Here is a 16,332-nt window from a genome sequence, read left to right on the forward strand (position 1 = left end):
CAGAAGTACACCATGCCTTGGAGCAAGCTGGCCAAACAATTCCACACCTAAACCCTTCAGTCCCTGCAAGTCAAGGCAGACTCCCAAATGCCCAAGAATTCGCACCTGCCATGGAAAAGTTAAAAGATCAGCGTCTGCCTGAACTGCATTTGCAGAGTCCACTTGCACCCATTTTGCTCTGCCTCACGCTGGCAAATTGCCCAGAACGTGCTGTGTCCAAGAGGCCGGAAACCATGGAAAACTCCTGACACTGGTATCCCGACTCTGCCTCTTGCAGACACCCAGCTCAGGGAAAGCTTTGCAGCAAAGCCCATCCTAAAGGAGCTGTTTTCCCCGAGGAAGCCCAGCAGCGGCAGCGCTGCCCCAGAGCACAAAGCAGCAGCTGTGCCGGGGAAGAGCATCCTTCAGTTCCTCTGCTGCTCCCTTGACCACAGAGCTGTTCCTAGGCCACATTCACCTGCCTGGAGCACCCATGGTCCCGAGTGCCCGGAGCTGGGCTGGCACCGGCACAGGCGGCACGGGCAGGATGGCCCAGGGGCTCAGCACGGCCCCGGCTGCTCCGGGAGTGCCACGGCAAAGATGTGCCTGGTCCCGGCTGGAGCGGGGCAGGAGCGGGGCTGTCGGGGGGAAGGCGGCCCCGGGGGGCTCTGGGCGTGTGCGAGGGGTCAGGAGGGGTCAGGAAGGCTCTGGATGCTGCCGATCCCAAATGTCCGCGCTGGAGAGCAGCAGAGCCCGACGGGCAGCGCTTCAAGGTGGGGAGAGGCTGCCGGGCAGGAAACCTGCGGGATGGGATGGGATGGGATGGGATGGGATGGGATGGGATGGGATGGGATGGGATGGGATGGAGAGCATGGATGAGAAAGGGATAGGGATGGGATGGGACAGGGAGCAGCTCAGCTGTGCTGCACCTGTGGTCATTCCCAGCACAATCAACTTCATTAAAGCCAAGTGTGGCTCCCAGTAGCAGAAACCCGAGAGGTTCCACATCATTATTGTCCTCCTTGTGCTCTTCACTCTCCCCTTCAGTGTCTGCAATATCCTGCAGCAGCTCAATGACACCGATGTCTCCTCATAGGTTGTTTTCCTGCTCTCCTGCATCCACAGCACCATCAAACCCTTCATCTACTTCTTGGTAGGGATGTACAAGAGGCCGTGTACAAGCCAGCCCTGCATTCCCGGTGATGGGAAGAGACACCAGGTAGGGCTGCAGAGCTGGGCAGGGACAGCAACATTCCCTTCCTCTTGGAGTGGCAATTTGTCACATTCCTTAATTCCAGAATTAAATCATTCTGAGTAAAGTGCAGGCTCAGAGGTGAACTCCACTGAAGTCTTGTGCCTGTGACCAAAACCCGCTGGAAATATGGAAATTGACGTCACCAGGAGCTTGGACCATTGGATTGCACAGAAATTAGGGGGTTGTGCTGCTGTCCTGCACAATGGGGCCGTCCTCTGGTTCCCCAGCATCCATGTCCAAGGAAGCCCTTCAGCACCTCCATCCTGAACCTGGCCACCCTCAGGAGGAGCTGAACAGCGACTCTGCACAGCAGCTTCAGCCACAATCCAGGCTGTGCTGATCTTTGCCATTTTGGTACCATCCCTACATGAAATGGGCATTTATTGCTTTTGTCTCATTCCAACGTGGGAACTCTGACCCCAGAATGTGGTGAATAAATAATATCTGGGCTTTGCTGCAGAGCCTGTCCCTGGTGAGCAGTGTCCAAAATGGCTCATTTCTTTCTTTTTTCCCACTCTAAAGCCCCTGCCTTGTTTGAGGAGGGCAGGTACCTGTCTCATAGCAGAGCCCTTCCTAAGTATTTTAGGGGATTCACAGGAGAGAACCCATTTATTGCCATGGCATCTATTTAAGTAGAGACAAACACTCCCTAGTCCCTCATTTTAAGGGGTTCAGTTGAAGGAAGCTCCCATTTTTTCAGCATTTTAAGAATTTAAATCTGTACTTCAGGACACTTCTAGCTGGGTACTGGCACCCAATCTCTCACAAGGGAGCGAGCCCAGCACACACAAAACCCTCCTGCTGCCAGAGAGCCCATTATTTTTTTTTAGTTTTATTTACAGTGAATACAGCCCTAATTAGAGGCCCCAACAGGAGTTACACCATGTAAATTATTACTATTCTTCTCCACCCTCCATAGTCCTGTATGGAGTACTACCCAATAGTTACTAATGACCAATTACAGAACTTAACAAGGAATCATGCAACTCATCTGTCTACGCTGCCAAAACAAGAAGCTTTTTTACCCTTTCAGTGGATGCAGCTGTAGTAAAACAGAAGGCATCTACGGAGCCCTTTACTCACCTGGAATTTAAGGCCGAGCAGCCAAACAGCTGCAGCTCCTCCCAGTGCTTCGATCCCTTATGGTAAAATTGCCTCCTCCCTTTTCCCGGGCGTGGTGGGAGCGAGAGGGGCCCGGCCAGGGGTCTATTAACCCCAGCCCTGGGGCCCAGGAGCTCCTTGTGTTTGTGGGCTGGGGTGAGGTAAGAGTTCTTCTGTTCTTTTAATGAAGGTGCTCTTTCAGGTTGTGTTGGCTGTTTTTTAGGAGGTGCTTTTGGCATCTAAAGCAGCAGAGGCTTTGGAGACACCATGAAGAAGATGGCATTGAGTGCAGGGAGTATTTAAGCTCATGGTTTCGGGTTGAGTGTTCAGGGGTGGTAAGGTGCTTTTGTAATTTCCTGTTTGGTTTATTTTTTTGTCAGGAGCATTGCAACTTCTTGAAATTCCAGATTGTGTCAAGTATGAAACTTCAAAATTTTCAGCAGCTTCATTGTGCCACCAAAGGAACCTGCCCTGTGTTAGAGATGATGTCTGAGCTGGAGGCTTCTGATAGGTAAGTTGAGGATTGCAACTGTGAGAGGGATCATGAGCAGGGTATCAAGTTAGGAAGTGCCAGGAGAGGTTTTGAAAGTAGTGTGGTGGGAAATGGTGTCTATTCAGGGGCCTTGTCAGGCTTTCCTGCAAGCACAGCAGATGCATTTATGTGTTTTAAGGCACACAGATGCACCCACTGTGCTCACAGGAACAGCACATAACTCTTGCTAACCCAGGTGTCCATTATAATGATGGCCACAACCTTTGTCTTGGGATGAAGAGGGATGCTCAAGGACGTGGGTGCACTTAGGACAGATGGTCAGTAGCTGACTTGTTGGGGTTTGGCTACTAAACTCAGGCATTGATTTTGGCTTTCTTTATTGTAGCTGATGAAGAGGCTAACCCAGCCATCACGGGGCCTTCTGAGACAGCTGAGGTGGACTCGTTTTGTGTCCAGTGTGGATTCATGTCACCAGTCATCCAAAAGCTAAGTTGGGGGCTGGGATCCAGAGGTGGGAGGATAGCAGGTTGGAAATTGCCAGGAGAGATTTAAAAATTAGCATAGGGGAAAGGGATGCCCTCTAAGGGGCCTCTTAAGCCAGCTGAAAGGAGTGGCTCTACTTGTGAACAGACCATAGGGTGTGCAGGACAGAGCAGTTCCAGTCTGTGTTGTGTTGTCCAGCGTGTCTTCTGTGTCTTTGTTCTCCCTTGGATCAGATCTCGGAGGCCTTTTCCCCTCAGGGGGCTTATTGCAAGTGTCAGCCATCATCTCCAGGTGCTTAAACATTCACTCTTGTCGGCACGATGCCGATCTCGTTTGTTCTTTTACGGTGGGCTTGGCTGTGTCTTGGCATCCCAAATCAGAAGTACCAAGTCAGGTGTCTTTTGAGGCCTTGTTCCCGGCTGTACTGCCATCCATCCTTTCCAGCCGTGAGCTGTAATGCCCTGGGGCTTGTAAGATTGTCAGGATATGGGAGCATTCTGAATGTGGCACTGTCTCACAGCCATCTTGATCATTGTGACTGACAGCTCTTAGAACAGGTCACTGTTCCAGTCTTTTCTTCTGCTCCTGAGAGCCTCCTCTGTCCATGGTTGCCATACCATTGGTCATCTCTTTTGGCATCGTGTCGATCCTTGCTGTTGTTCTTCTTGCTGAGAGCTTTTTTAATCATCCTTGTGTCACACTGTAGCATCATGTGTTGTTTGTGTTTGGAACTGCTCTGTCCTGTGGAGTAGAGTGGGGGGTAGGTGGAGTGGGGTATGGGCACCAGGGGACCCGTGGGCAGGATGAGTACCAGCAATGGAGATGAGCATTGATTCCCGCACAGAACTGGGTGCTACTGGAGTTGCTGTATTAGTGATGAATCTGTAAGCATTTTTTTGTGTGTTTTACAGGTGGTCTGTAGCATTCAAACTTCTGGTCCAATGTGACAGAGACCCTTGCAGCAAGAGGTCACGGTTGAACGGTTTTGGATGGAAACTCCCCCGGCAATGTGACACTTTTGGACCCTGTGTGGGCACGTGTCTTTCTGTTTTGTTTTGTCCCTTCTCCCCCTGGGAAGGTTGGTCATTGCTTGGCTTTTCAGGGGTGGTATAAACAGTGGCTGTGTTACAGGGTTGTTCTCTGTCCTTCTTTCTAGGAAGTGAAGCCAGATAGCAGCAGTCAAGGTCAAGTGAGCGAGGTGAGCAGTGACTGGTGGACAGAACCAGTTGTTATTGCTTGGGTGCCAAATTCTGGTGCAGCTCTAAGCATCCATTTGTGTGTTACAGGTGTTCCACTTGTATTTTGCCTACCAGGGCTGAGCCCCCTTGCTGACCAGCTGACAGAGCTGGTTTGCCACCCTCAAGCTGCTCTTGTGAGCCCTCTGGAAGTATTACAGGAATCTGTGATGAAGCTTTTACCTTTTCCATTTGAAGGTGCTGTCTGGGTAGCCTTCAGCAATGGTTGAGGATTTGCAGCAAGTCAGGGAGGAGGAGCGAGGTCCCACTCAGGTTTCAGCAGTGCCACGGAACCTTGTCTCCTCTTAACTCAGGTGTGCCCTGCGACGACGGCGTCGGCCTCTGAGTGTGGCCGGAGCAGGCGGGCCGAGGACCCAGGCATTCTTAGGAGATGGTGAGTAGTGGAATTGTTGGGATTTGGCTGATGTGCTGTTCAGCTCATGCACTGATGTTTGGTTTTCTTTACTAAGAGAGTATGGCCCACTGAGGGCAGGAGCTTCCCAGGTGGCGAGGCGGCCGTCTTTTGCACCCGACGTGGATTCACATCCCCAGATGTCCGAGAGATAAGTCGAGGGCTACACCCCACAGAGGGGATGAAAGCAGGGTGCTGGGTCGGGACTCATCAGGAGGGGTTTTTGAATAAGCTTTGGAGTCGGGGATGTCTGAGAAAGAGCCCCTTAGGCCACGTAAAGGGGAAGTCTCACTTTTGATCACAACGCTGAGGTGCGCAGGGCAGAGCAGTCCCAGTGCGTGTCGTGTCACTTGTCTATTGTGTGTTCTGTGTCTTTTGAGCATCTTGTGTTGCATGTCTTTTGCCTTACCCCTTTGAGGGGATTATCCAAAATGCCAGGCATCATCCTTAGCATCTCCAATTCCACATTCCTCGGCCCAGTGCCGATACCGTCGAACCTTTGACTCGCGAGCTCGGCCGCCCATCGGAATCGCATCTCTCTTTAGAAGCGTTGAGTCAGACGTCTTTTATGGTCTTGTTCTGAGCTGTATCAGCAGCTGTGCACCACAGTGATCCATTATGGTGGATTAGGACTTGTAAGGATGTGGAGATAGATAGAGGATGCTGATGGTACAGTTCTCAGGCATCCATCTTTGTGGTTTTGCCAGGTGGCTCCTGGAATGAATCCTTCTGTTGGCGTCTTCTTCTGCCCGGGTTCTTCGAGCCTCATTGGCTCACTGTCGGTCTTGCCTAGGTCATCTCCTTCTGCCTTCTCTCGGTCCCTGTGGTCATTCTTCTTGCTGAGAGTTTTCTCTCCTTGTTGCATCCCGTCATTTGTCATCTCCTGCATGACAGGCCTCTGTGTGTGCTTGGCCTGGAGCTGCTCTGCCCTGCTGCATAGTCTGGGGTGTGGGTGTAATGGGACTAAGACTGTACTGTCAATTGGCTTGGCTGGTCGAGCCCATGGTTTTGCAGTCATCCCACACCTCCAGGTCGAAGGCCTCATGCGTGCAATCTGCAGGAGAGTTGTGTCCTGGGGACTTGAAATTTGTAATGTAGGGTGTAGTTGGACTCTAGATGGTATTCCTAGATTGATGCAGGATGGCTGGAACTGTTAAGTTACCATGCAGCACCTTGACTTGTGTAATAACTTTCTTTCAGAGGCAGATGGATTAAATCCCTGGCAGAGTGCCCCATACCAGGTGAGGGGGTTCCCATGGGAAGGTCAGTCGCTGTTTGTCTTTGCAGGGGCATTGTAAATGGTGACTATGTTACAGCATTGTTCCATGCCTTTTTTTTTTTTTTTTTTTTTTTTTTTTTTTTTTTTTTTTTTTCCCCAGGAAGTAATGCTGGATATTGGCAGTCAAGGTTGATGGAGTGAGGTGAGCAGTGAGCGGTGGACAGAATGAGTTGTTATGGCCTCAGTCTCAATTTTTGGTGCAGCTCTAAGCATCCATTGTTGTTTGTGTGTTTTAGGTGGTCCACTTGCAGGATGTCCTGGCCCTGGATGCTGGAGGGTGCAAGCCTAAGGTATAGGTGTGGCGTACTTCAGTCGGAGCAGGGAGGCTGTGGTTTCACAGTCTCTCAGCATGTTTCCTGTGTTTTTGCTTTGCTTCTCTGCAGGTGCTGCTGCTGCCCTGGGCGTGCCAAGGGCCAGAGGCGAGCAGGTGAGTTGGCATTTAGGTGGGGTGGCTGATAGGCCAGTGGTCTATGGCAGCGTGCTGAGCGTGTCCCTTTTCATTGTGCAGGTTTGTCCTGGCCACCTCCAGAGTCAGATCAAGATTTGAGGTGAGCCGGGGCAGTGGTGTGGAGTAGCCCGGGGATGCTCTTGTTGAGGGCAACAGTGACGTTTTCTGTTTTGTTGTCTTAGGTACCGTGAGCAGGTGTGGAGCTGAAGTTTGGAGAGAGCAGGTAAGCACTGAGCCTCGGCAGTTTCGAGGGAGGGGGCCTTGTGGAAGGGGTCTCTTTTGGCGTGTGTTGTCAGAGGCTGAATTTTCTCCTTGTTCTCCATCTTTTGCAGCTGCCAGAGCGGACCGTGGGGAATGTGTTGACATTTGTGGTGCTGATGCATTTTTTCTGTTCAAGATGGATTTTGTCTGCTTGTCTTCAGAGAGCTAAGTGTTGGGAGCTGTGGTTGGGAGAAGGGAAAAACCTTTGGAGTTCCAGGAGGCAATTGGAAGTTAGCTTAGAGGAGGGGGCTGTTGTGGGAGGGCCCCTTGGAAGCAAAGGGAGAGGGTTTCTCCTCAGCATCACCCGAGCCTTTGCTGGGCAGGGCAGTTCCGACCCATCTCTGTGTTGTCGTGGGCTTCGTGTCATCGGCCTTTGAGTCTCGCCGTCATCGTGGATCTTTTTGCCCGAGGAGCTCGCCTTCAGGTCTGGCATGATCGCCACGGTCTCCATTTTACCTCCTCGCTGGCGTAGCCGCCCACAGGCATCTTGGCCACTTGCTGGTTGGTCACGTTTTGCATCGTCGCTTCAGCCTTTGGTGGCAGAGTCCTTCCCTAGGGATCCCTTTGTATCTCCTGGCAGTCATTGCCTCCTTCTCTAGGCCTGCCGAGCTTCTCAAGCGTCCTCTTAGCAGCTTTGGCACTGGCTTCTTGGAAGGAGTTACGTTTCACTGTCGCGTGCTGCTGCCATAGAGCCTTCTTTCCTTCGGCATCGCCAGCCTCTGGCTCATCTTGCTCTAGGAATCTTGTGCCCATTGCTGGGCAGGTTCAGCTCGTGCCTGTGTTATGTCATTTGTGTCCATGTTCTGTAGTTTGTGTCCATCCTCTCCTGTGTCACAGGGCTTTGTTACGTCTCGGTGCTTTATCGGCCTCGTTCTGGGCCGTAGCGGCAGCGGGGGTCTCTGCTCACATCCTTTCCCGGATCGGGCTCGTTCCGGCATCTTTACAGTTTTGCTTTTGGAGACCAGAAGAAGTACACAAGATGTTCTCATCCATCTTCCTTCTCACTTTTGGTAGTATCTTCTTTTCATGGGCCATGGACTTCTCTATGAAGTGTATTAGACCCTCCTCACTGTGGTAGTGCCATAGGTTCCATTGCCTCAAAGCATGTCGAGCTCAAGAATTTATCTTCTGAGAGTTATCTCAAGTCCTCGTGTCATCTTTGCTTCTATTTGGTGTGCTTACGCTTGGAGCTGCCCTGCCCTGGCACGTAGAGTCGTGGCTGGGTTGAACAGTTGTAAAACTTTGTGGTTCATGTCTTGTCTGTGGGGTTTTGTGTAGAAAACTTATGGGCCTGGTGTAGGGGGATAACTCCGAGCTGTCAGCTCCTTGTAGACTGCCTCATGTTGTCTTGCAGGTCCCCAAGGCCGATTCCGATCCCTGCAGTCACTGATGCTACCGCTTTTCCCACAATCTGCCCTTCCAGGTCATGGAGCAGCAGTTGGAAGATGTGTTGATGTGTCTTTGTCAGTGGAGTGTTGTGAGTAAGGGCTGCAGTCAGTGTGTGAGCTGAAGAAGGGGTGTCTGTCTGTGAGGGTGTGTGTCTGTCTGTGTGTGCGTGTGTCAGTCTGTGAGAGCGTGTGTGTTGACTGGTTCTAACCTTGTGTGTGTGATTTTTGCCTTTCAAGTTTTTCAATGAATTTTTAACTTTATAATAAGAAAACACCCAGCTGTGAGCTTTTTTTTTTTCCCCCCCATCTGGGTTTTGTTTTTCCTTGGTCCCATCCTGTCTGCAAGGCGATGTTCATCACTGAGGTTTGGGTGCAGCCAAACAAAGAGCCTCCGTAACAGGGTGGAGAGTACACAGTGGAGGTTAGGAATACAGGGAAAAGGTGCACCAGCCCTTACACCACCCCTAACAGCACCATTTTCCCCCCACCAGCAGCACAGTGCAGCAACCCTGGAACCCTCAGTGCAGCACAGCTCAGTAAGCCTGGTGCTGGGATAACCCTGGAACCCTCAGAGGAGGACAAGGCCCACACCAAAAAGGTAGGGATGACAGCTGCAGGCTGGAGAGTGACAGGTACGGGTTGGGGGCTGGGGCGTGTAGAGCAGGAGTGAGGGGTTCCAGGCAGCAAGAGCAGTGCGGGGTATAAAGTAGAGGGGGTTAAAGGTTAGGGGACAAAGGGACAAAAGTCAGGGCAAAGGTTGGGGGGTCAGGGAGTCAAAGGTTAAAGTCCAGGGGTCAAAGGTCAAGGTGGTCAAGGTCAAAGCAGAGATGTCACATGTAGAAGGTTGGGGTCAAAGGTCATGGGGCTCATGGGTCAAAGGTCATGGGATCAGGTGTCATGGGTCGAAAGGCAAGGGTCAAAGGTCAGGGGTCAGGGATCAAAGGTCGGGTAGTCAAGGAATGGGTCAAGGGGTCAAAGGTCAAGGGGGTAAAAGATCAAGGCTCAGGGTCAGGATTAGAGGTTACAGCATGATTTTCCAATGTGGGGACACGGGGTGTGGGGTCAGTGGCGCCGGGGGCGGGCAGGAGCCCCGTGGGCAGTGGCCGGCAGCAGCGGGGACGCCTCCGTACGGGTCGCGCCCCTCCACTGCCAGCAGAAGCCCCCCTGCGCCGTGCGGTGCCCGGCCGCGCTCCTTGCCCTCCCCGCCGCTGCCTTCCCGCACTCCCACCGCACCCCCTGCTCCCCTCCAGCCCAGGGAAATGCAGGAAAACACAAAATCATCGAGGTGGAACAGTCACCGGAGCTGCCCGAGCCATCCCCCTGCCTGAAGGCGGCAGCTGCCCAGAGCCAGGGGCACCCAGCAGGATGCAGCTCCTCTTTCCCAGGAGCTGGAGGCAGGGTTTCCCAGGCAGGGGGAGCAGGGAGAATTTCAGCTCCCAGCAGCTCTCTGTGAGTGCTGGATGGACTCTGGGCTGAGCCAGGTGGGAGGTGTGGGGGGTGTTTATGTCCCCAGGAGCTGCTCAAATCCACCTTAAACTCCTGGAATGGTCTGTGCTGGCAAGAACCTTACAGACCATCCTGTTCAGCCCCTTGCCATGGTCAGGGACACCTTCCTGGGGTGTCTATGCCAGAGTGGTGGAATGGGCAGGACTTTCTCCCTGAGCCCAGTCCTGGGCGAGATTGGGGTTTCCATGGGAAGAAGCCTGTGAGCTGCATTTCCGGAGCTGGGAGGCTCTATGCCTGGGAGTGTTTCCAGTACTGCTCTTTGGCTTTTTCCATAACTGGGCATGATGTTTCTCCCCAGAGCAAGGTGGTTTTCCCTGGATTGTTGGGGTTACACACTGGCTGTTTGACAGCCCTGTTGTCTCTTTCTCCTGAATGGAGGAGCGAGGAATGGGGGATGCTCCCGACTGTCACAGGGATGTGGGAACAGCCCAGTTCCAGTGAGGAATGTGACGCCCAGCTCGTGGCGTGTGCCCTGAGATGGTCTTTCCTGTTGTTTTGTCCTTAGAGCCTGCTGGAGTACTGGCCTGGGTTTGGGAGGAGCCAAGTGGCCTGGAGCAGTGAGGTTTTTCCTGACAAATCCATGGTAGGAATGTTTTCCCTGGCTGTCCCAAGGGGAAGGAACAGCTCTGGAGTTTTTGCAGCCACAGGCTGGGGATGCATCCCCTGAAAACCGGTTCAGGATCGTTCATCTGACTCTGCTCCTGACCTGTGGCTTCCCGGGAGCCTTCTGGTCTTCTGGATATTCCCAGGAAAGGATATTCCAGCACCTGCTTTTTAAACCAGGAATTCCAAACCCAGTAAGTCGGTCACATTCTATGGGAGCTGCCCCAATGGTGGGATGGCAGAGGGCACACCCGACGCTGCTGTTTGGGACATTCCTGACTGGAATGGGAGCCAGCTGGGCATTTTGGAGCGCTGAGGCCACAAGGGCAGCCTTGAGTGGCATTCCCAGGCAATGCTGAGACATCCCATGGCTGTGGCACGTGGCAACACATGCCTGATGTGGAGCAGAGAGAGGAAGGGAGAAATTCTGAGTTGATGGGAGGAACGGAATTGGGCTTTCCAGAATGGAATTGGTATAGGTGCTGGTGGTATCACGGAATCATGGGGTGGCTTGGAAGGGACACAAAGACCCTCTGGGCTCTGTTATCCCATCCCATGGCAAAGAACACATCCAAAACTGCCTCCTCACCCTCATGGAATGGCAGTGGGTGTTGGGAGCTCTGGCGGGAGCACCTGGAGACCAGGTAAGAATAGCAATGGGATTGTTTTGGCTGCTGCTGGATGGGGTTTTCTCTTTTCAAGATGTTCCTCTGATTGATGTTTTCACAGGAGCTTTCTAGGCCTCATTTGAGGATAATTCCAAGAATTTGGAAGTAGTTGGAAAAGAGTGAGGAAAGAAGGTGAACCTGATCCATTTCTAGTAATTCTGAACTTCTCTTGCAACACCGTTCTGAGGGAAAGCTGGTGAAAGGATAAAGATGCAGAGGAACAAGTGTTGTAAACCCCCCTGCCTCCCTGACAAAGCAAACCTTTCTGCAATCCCGGTAAATCTCTTGGAAAATCTGTGGGATCATAAGGTTTCCCAGGAAAGGAAAAGTAAGGACAGAGATGAGGAAAGAGGCTTCCAATTAATGATTTGATGGATGTAGAAATGATTCTTGTATATCTGCTGCATTCCTTTTTATTCCTGGGATAATTTTAAATTATTTCTTTAAAAAATAATTTAAATTTGGGAATTCAAATTAGAGAGGAAACAATGCAAAATAAATGCAGGGAGAGATCACAGAACCATCCTGGAATGGCAGAATAGTTTGGGTGGGAAGGGACCTTAAGGATCACCTCATTCCATCCACAGGGTGCTCCAAGCTGCGGCCAGCCTGGCCTTGAACACTTCCAGGGATGGGGCAGCCACGATTTCCCTGGGTTTACGGGCACAAGAGGAAATTTCCAGCAGGAACTGAGGGGTTTCCCTTGCTCTGCCTGGCCCTAGCAGGGCTTTGGGAGGCAGAGGGTGTGGGAACAGGAGCTTTGTCCACTGCCTTGGGGGAGTCTCTGATGTCCCAAAACCCAGCAGAGCAAGTGGTTGTGGTTTAACATCCCGTTCAAAGGAGATGCCAGGCCAGGAACAGGAATGGGCTGCAGAGCAGGGATGGTGCCCAGCAGAGGGGTGACTGTCCAGGGGGTCCCAGCAGTCCATCCCTGCTGCCCAGGTTTGGGATGAGCAGGCTGGTGAGTGTCCCTGTGCTTGCTCTGCAGGATGAGGAAGCCAGGCCTGCTGAGGAGGAAGATGAGGAGGTGTGTGAGGATGGAGACAGCGGCCACCAAAGGCTGGGGAAGGCACAGATCCAGGTAGGAGACGTTGCCTTGTGAGGAGAGGGACTTGTGTGTCCCGTTGGAATTTGGGGCATGAGGCCAGTGGAACAAAGGGTTTGATTCCATTTTCTTACTCGGGTTTTCATGTGCCTTAAGAGAGCTTTGTGAAAATGTCATTATCCCTGATTGAGTCTCTGAAAAACAGGGATTGAAGCTTTCAGAAGGGGCCCAACCCTGCCTGCATGTATCCAAGTGCAGCCCCCACTCCCTGTTTTTGTGTACAGCTGGGATGAGCCCTCAGCTGCTGTTACTTGCCAGCTCACAAGTTGTGTAGCTCAGAGCCTCAGCCATGAAGGGCCAGGCTGTGTTTAAAACAGCCCAAGGTGCCAGAGAGCTGGAGTAATTTCCTAGCAGGTAACTTGACTTGGAAGCTACGTTCTAAAATTTGTCCACGTTTATTTTTTGTCCCACATGGAGACACCTAAAGAAGCAGAGGGAGGTGGGGTGTTCCTAAGAAAAGAACATCCAACTTCTTTGGTGGTAGAGGGCTTAAAATTAAAGTCTGAGTGGAGGTGCCTTTAGGACACTTCCATTCCAGTATCTGAATGGAATTTAAATGAAGTAGCCAAATCCTGACAAGCTTGTATGAACTCCAAAGCCTCTGCAAGTGTTTTACAGCCAGGGAAGGAGATAAGAGTCTGGAGTCTCTCCCCCAAACCTGGCTGCTGGTTTGTTTGGCCAGGCCTAGGAATAATTGTGTATTCCCTGGGGCTGTCCTTCTGGGGAGAGGTTTACTTATGTGCCCTGGGTTTATTCAGTGCATCTTCAAAGTGATGGAAACTGATTTCATTGAAATGCCAGGGCTGCCAAATGTTTTCCCCAGCCAGAGCTCGGAGCCAGCCCAGTGGGAAGGGGTTTAATGCCCATTTTCCCGCTCCCTCGGGGCAGCAGCCCTGGAGCACTCGCACCCAACCGTGCCCGAGGTGCCGAGTACTGGCAGGAGGCAAAGCCAGGGCCTGGGCAGGAGGAGCTTGCAGTGCTCCTGGAATCGCAGAGCTGGAGCTGTGGGTTAGAACTCCCAGGAGCTGCTGCCTCACTCCAACCTCGTTTAAAGCTCAGCATCCCTCCTGCTCCCTTGGAATGATTGTTGCTTCTCTTGTTGCTCTTTCCCAATACATTGTGATTATTATTGTAAATTCCCACTCCATTTCTTCCATAGCCCTTTGCTTCCCAGAGGTGGTGCTTTAGGCAGGCCCCTCCAGCCTGGGAAGCTGGCTCCAGACTCATTCCCAGTCCCCATGAGCAGCTGGAGCTGTGCTGTCCCCAGCAGGTGCCTTTCCTTCCTTCCCTGCTGCACTTTGGCTTTTTGAGGGCTCTCTGGGGGGCTGAGGGAGAAGTTCTTTGTCATTCCAGGGCAGCATAAGCCCTGATCCCACTAAAAGCAGCAGGAATCATTTCATCCTTGTTTTTGGATACACCTTTGGTGTTTTCTCTCTTTTGCTGACGCTGTGTGGTGAAGCAGCAGCTCCCTGGAATAATTTTTATTTGTGAAACAATGAATTCCCTGCTGGAATCCCAGTCACAGCCCCCCAGATCCATGTGCAGTTTAAGGCCTTACACCCTGACCAGGACAAGTTCCTGTCCTTAGGCATGGAAAACGGGAAAACTCAGACTGGATTGGAGCCAGAATCCAGAATGGGGAGAGTGAGGCAGCGTGCTTAGCACAGGCTGGGGCTGGTGTTCCCCGTAGGATGACACCCATGTGGAGCAGATCCTTCTCTTCCTTTGTCCAAAGTCCAATGGCAAAGGAGTGAATAACTCACAAGTGGGGAAGGAAAATGGTTCTGTTAAAATTAGGCAAAGAATGCACTAAGAAAAAATGGACATCCTTTTTATGTATGAAAGAAAGTAGGGAAAAAATGTTGAAAAAGAGCTCTTTTATTTGGTGCCACCTCTCATTTTTTATGGATAAAACCCTCTAGTGAGCGAGTGGGAAAGCCAGGAGCCTTTGACTTCCACAGTGGACTTAATTTCCATGCTTAATTTCAACAATTTCTTCTCTCTCTCAGGACAGGAAAACCCACTTAACTTGTCCCATCTTTGCCAAAAGCTTTGGTGTTTGAGGAGCCAAACCCAATGGGCTCTGGCCCCACCAGCCTGTACTGGAGGGCCCCTGGTCCTGCCTGTGGTGTGGGATGAATCCCCAATTGTCCCCAGAGGGGGCTGCCCTGGTCCCTGCAGTGCCCAGCACCTGAGACACAGAGAGAGCCCTGTCCAAAGGGGCTCCTTGTCAGGAATGCGGCAGCAGCCCCAGGAGCAGGCTGGAGGGGAGAACTGGGGCTGTGTTTGAGACTGACCAGCTCAGCTCAGTGTTTACCTGTGGGGGGAGTTTGGCCCCCCACGCTGAGTTGAAGCAGGATCAGGGTGACAGATGCTGCATTTTGGGCACCCTGAGAGTTTCTCTCCCCCTTGGAGATTTCCTGCGGGGATGGGGCAGGGCAGGGAGCAGAATTAACCCTGCACCTCCCGTGGCCACTGCTGGCCTTTGTCTCTCTGTTGTGCCATCAGCCTGTGGGAATTTGCTGCTGCCGCTGCCACCCCCCCTGGGGGCTGCGTGCTCCTGGCAGCCCTTCCCAGCCCCACAGCCGAGCTCCAGCGCTGCCTCCGGGCTGTGCTGGGAGAGTTTGCTGGGAATGTGCCTCATCCCTGGGAGTATCCTTTCCTTCCAGAGTGGATGGATGGAGCTTCTGGGCTTGTCAGCTTCAGAGTTTGCTTGCAAAAGTCACTGCAGGGAAGAATGACAAGGAGGTTTGTCAGAGTGGTGCTGTCAGACCCCACCTGCCAGTCTGGGCTTTGGCTTGGAGGTTGTTGTGTATTGGCCCTGCAGGGAATCAATGTCCCCTTCCCACCTCAGCCCAGCAGATCCCAAGGGCTCTTCCTGGAGTACTTATTCTTTGCTTCCCTTTGGGCTAACTTAATCTGCACCCTTCCATGAGCAATTCCTTGGCTTCTCCTGGAGAAAACCCCACGGCAGAGGCAGTGTGCAAAGGAGCCCAGAGCTGTGCTTGGAGCAGAGAGTGCTGAGAGCTGCGTGTGCCTCTGCTGCCCCAGGCTGGCAATATCCCCATGGAACAGACTGGGCAGATGGGATTAGAGGGAGCACAATCCCTTCCTGGAAGAGGTTTTCTCCTGTGCAGATCAGGCACGGGGCAGGAAGGAAACTTTGGGAATCAGCTGCTTTCCCCCAGAAAGCATCACTCACATCAGCATGGATGACATGACCTGTGCCCACCGCTCACCATGCACCCAGCCAGAATCAAGAGCAAAGGTTGGTTTGGGGTGTGAGCATTTGAAATAACTTTGAAAGAGAAAAAATCACCTTTTGCTTCTTCTTTCTTTCTTTCAGATGCTGGGATTGTCTCTGTGGACATGTGTAGCGGGTTGGGTTTGAAACCGGGCAGAAACACCAATTTAGTGTAGTGGTTTGGCCCAAAATACTCATTACTGTTTATCTTCTGTGAGATAAGAATTAGGAGAAATGCAAAGCAGGCACCAAACTTGAAAGAATATAAAGAAGTTTATTAACAGACCTAAAAGAGGAAAAAAAATTACACCACACCTTCAGCACTCTCCTCCTCCCCCCACCTTCCTCCCTTCTCCCACTGACAATGTAAAAAGACAACCCTTGAGATGTTCAGTCTGTTTGCCACTTCCATAATAACCTTGTTCAGTCCATTTAGAAAGAGAAGTCTCTTCTTGCTCGTGCTATGAAAACAGTATCACAACGAGACAGCCGCCCACTTCCAAATATTGTTCAGTGCATTTAGGAAGAGGAGTCTCTCTGCTCACATGTGAGTCCCTTCCCCCGACTTGCAGCTTTACCTGCAACTGCTTTTGAGGGTCCACTCTTGAAGTTTTTTGGGGTACAATTTTAAGGGTGAGCCGTTCAGAAACAAAAGTTCTCTTCACCCATCTCTGGAAGCATTTCATCTCTAAGAGCAGAGGCCCTTCTTCCCTGGGAGCAAAGGGTCTTCCTCATCTTCATCTTTAGGACTATCTCTGGGAGCATCTCTAGGAACTGAGGTTTTCTCCTTTCCCATTTGGAGCCAAAGTCCTCATCTGGTCCATCTCTCCCTGTCCAAACTTCTCATGAAATTACAGCTGCATCAGCATCTG

The 16,332-nt window shown here is 51.9% G+C and overlaps 2 long non-coding RNA genes across 7 annotated transcripts; both read left to right on the forward strand.

The window, feature by feature from the left end:
* Positions 1-5,025: 5,025 nt before the first annotated feature.
* Positions 5,026-9,002, forward strand: LOC125327417. Of its 6 annotated transcripts, none has more exons than XR_007204228.1 (9): positions 5,026-5,150; positions 6,159-6,221; positions 6,338-6,379; positions 6,474-6,527; positions 6,621-6,664; positions 6,746-6,785; positions 6,868-6,908; positions 8,301-8,423; positions 8,826-9,002. It is a non-coding gene; the product is annotated as an uncharacterized LOC125327417 (long non-coding RNA). The 6 variants fall into 6 exon arrangements; XR_007204229.1 differs by having other exon boundaries at positions 6,159-6,199; XR_007204230.1 differs by having other exon boundaries at positions 5,026-6,221; positions 8,301-8,427.
* Positions 9,003-10,408: 1,406 nt separating this feature from the next.
* On the forward strand, positions 10,409-12,604 carry LOC125327429. Its single transcript, XR_007204244.1, has 3 exons — positions 10,409-10,637; positions 11,173-11,243; positions 12,100-12,604. It is a non-coding gene; the product is annotated as an uncharacterized LOC125327429 (long non-coding RNA).
* The last annotated feature ends 3,728 nt before the right edge of the window (positions 12,605-16,332 follow it).

The sequence above is a fragment of the Corvus hawaiiensis genome, chromosome 6, assembly GCF_020740725.1.
Source record: "Corvus hawaiiensis isolate bCorHaw1 chromosome 6, bCorHaw1.pri.cur, whole genome shotgun sequence".
NCBI classification, from domain to species: Eukaryota; Metazoa; Chordata; class Aves; order Passeriformes; family Corvidae; genus Corvus; species Corvus hawaiiensis.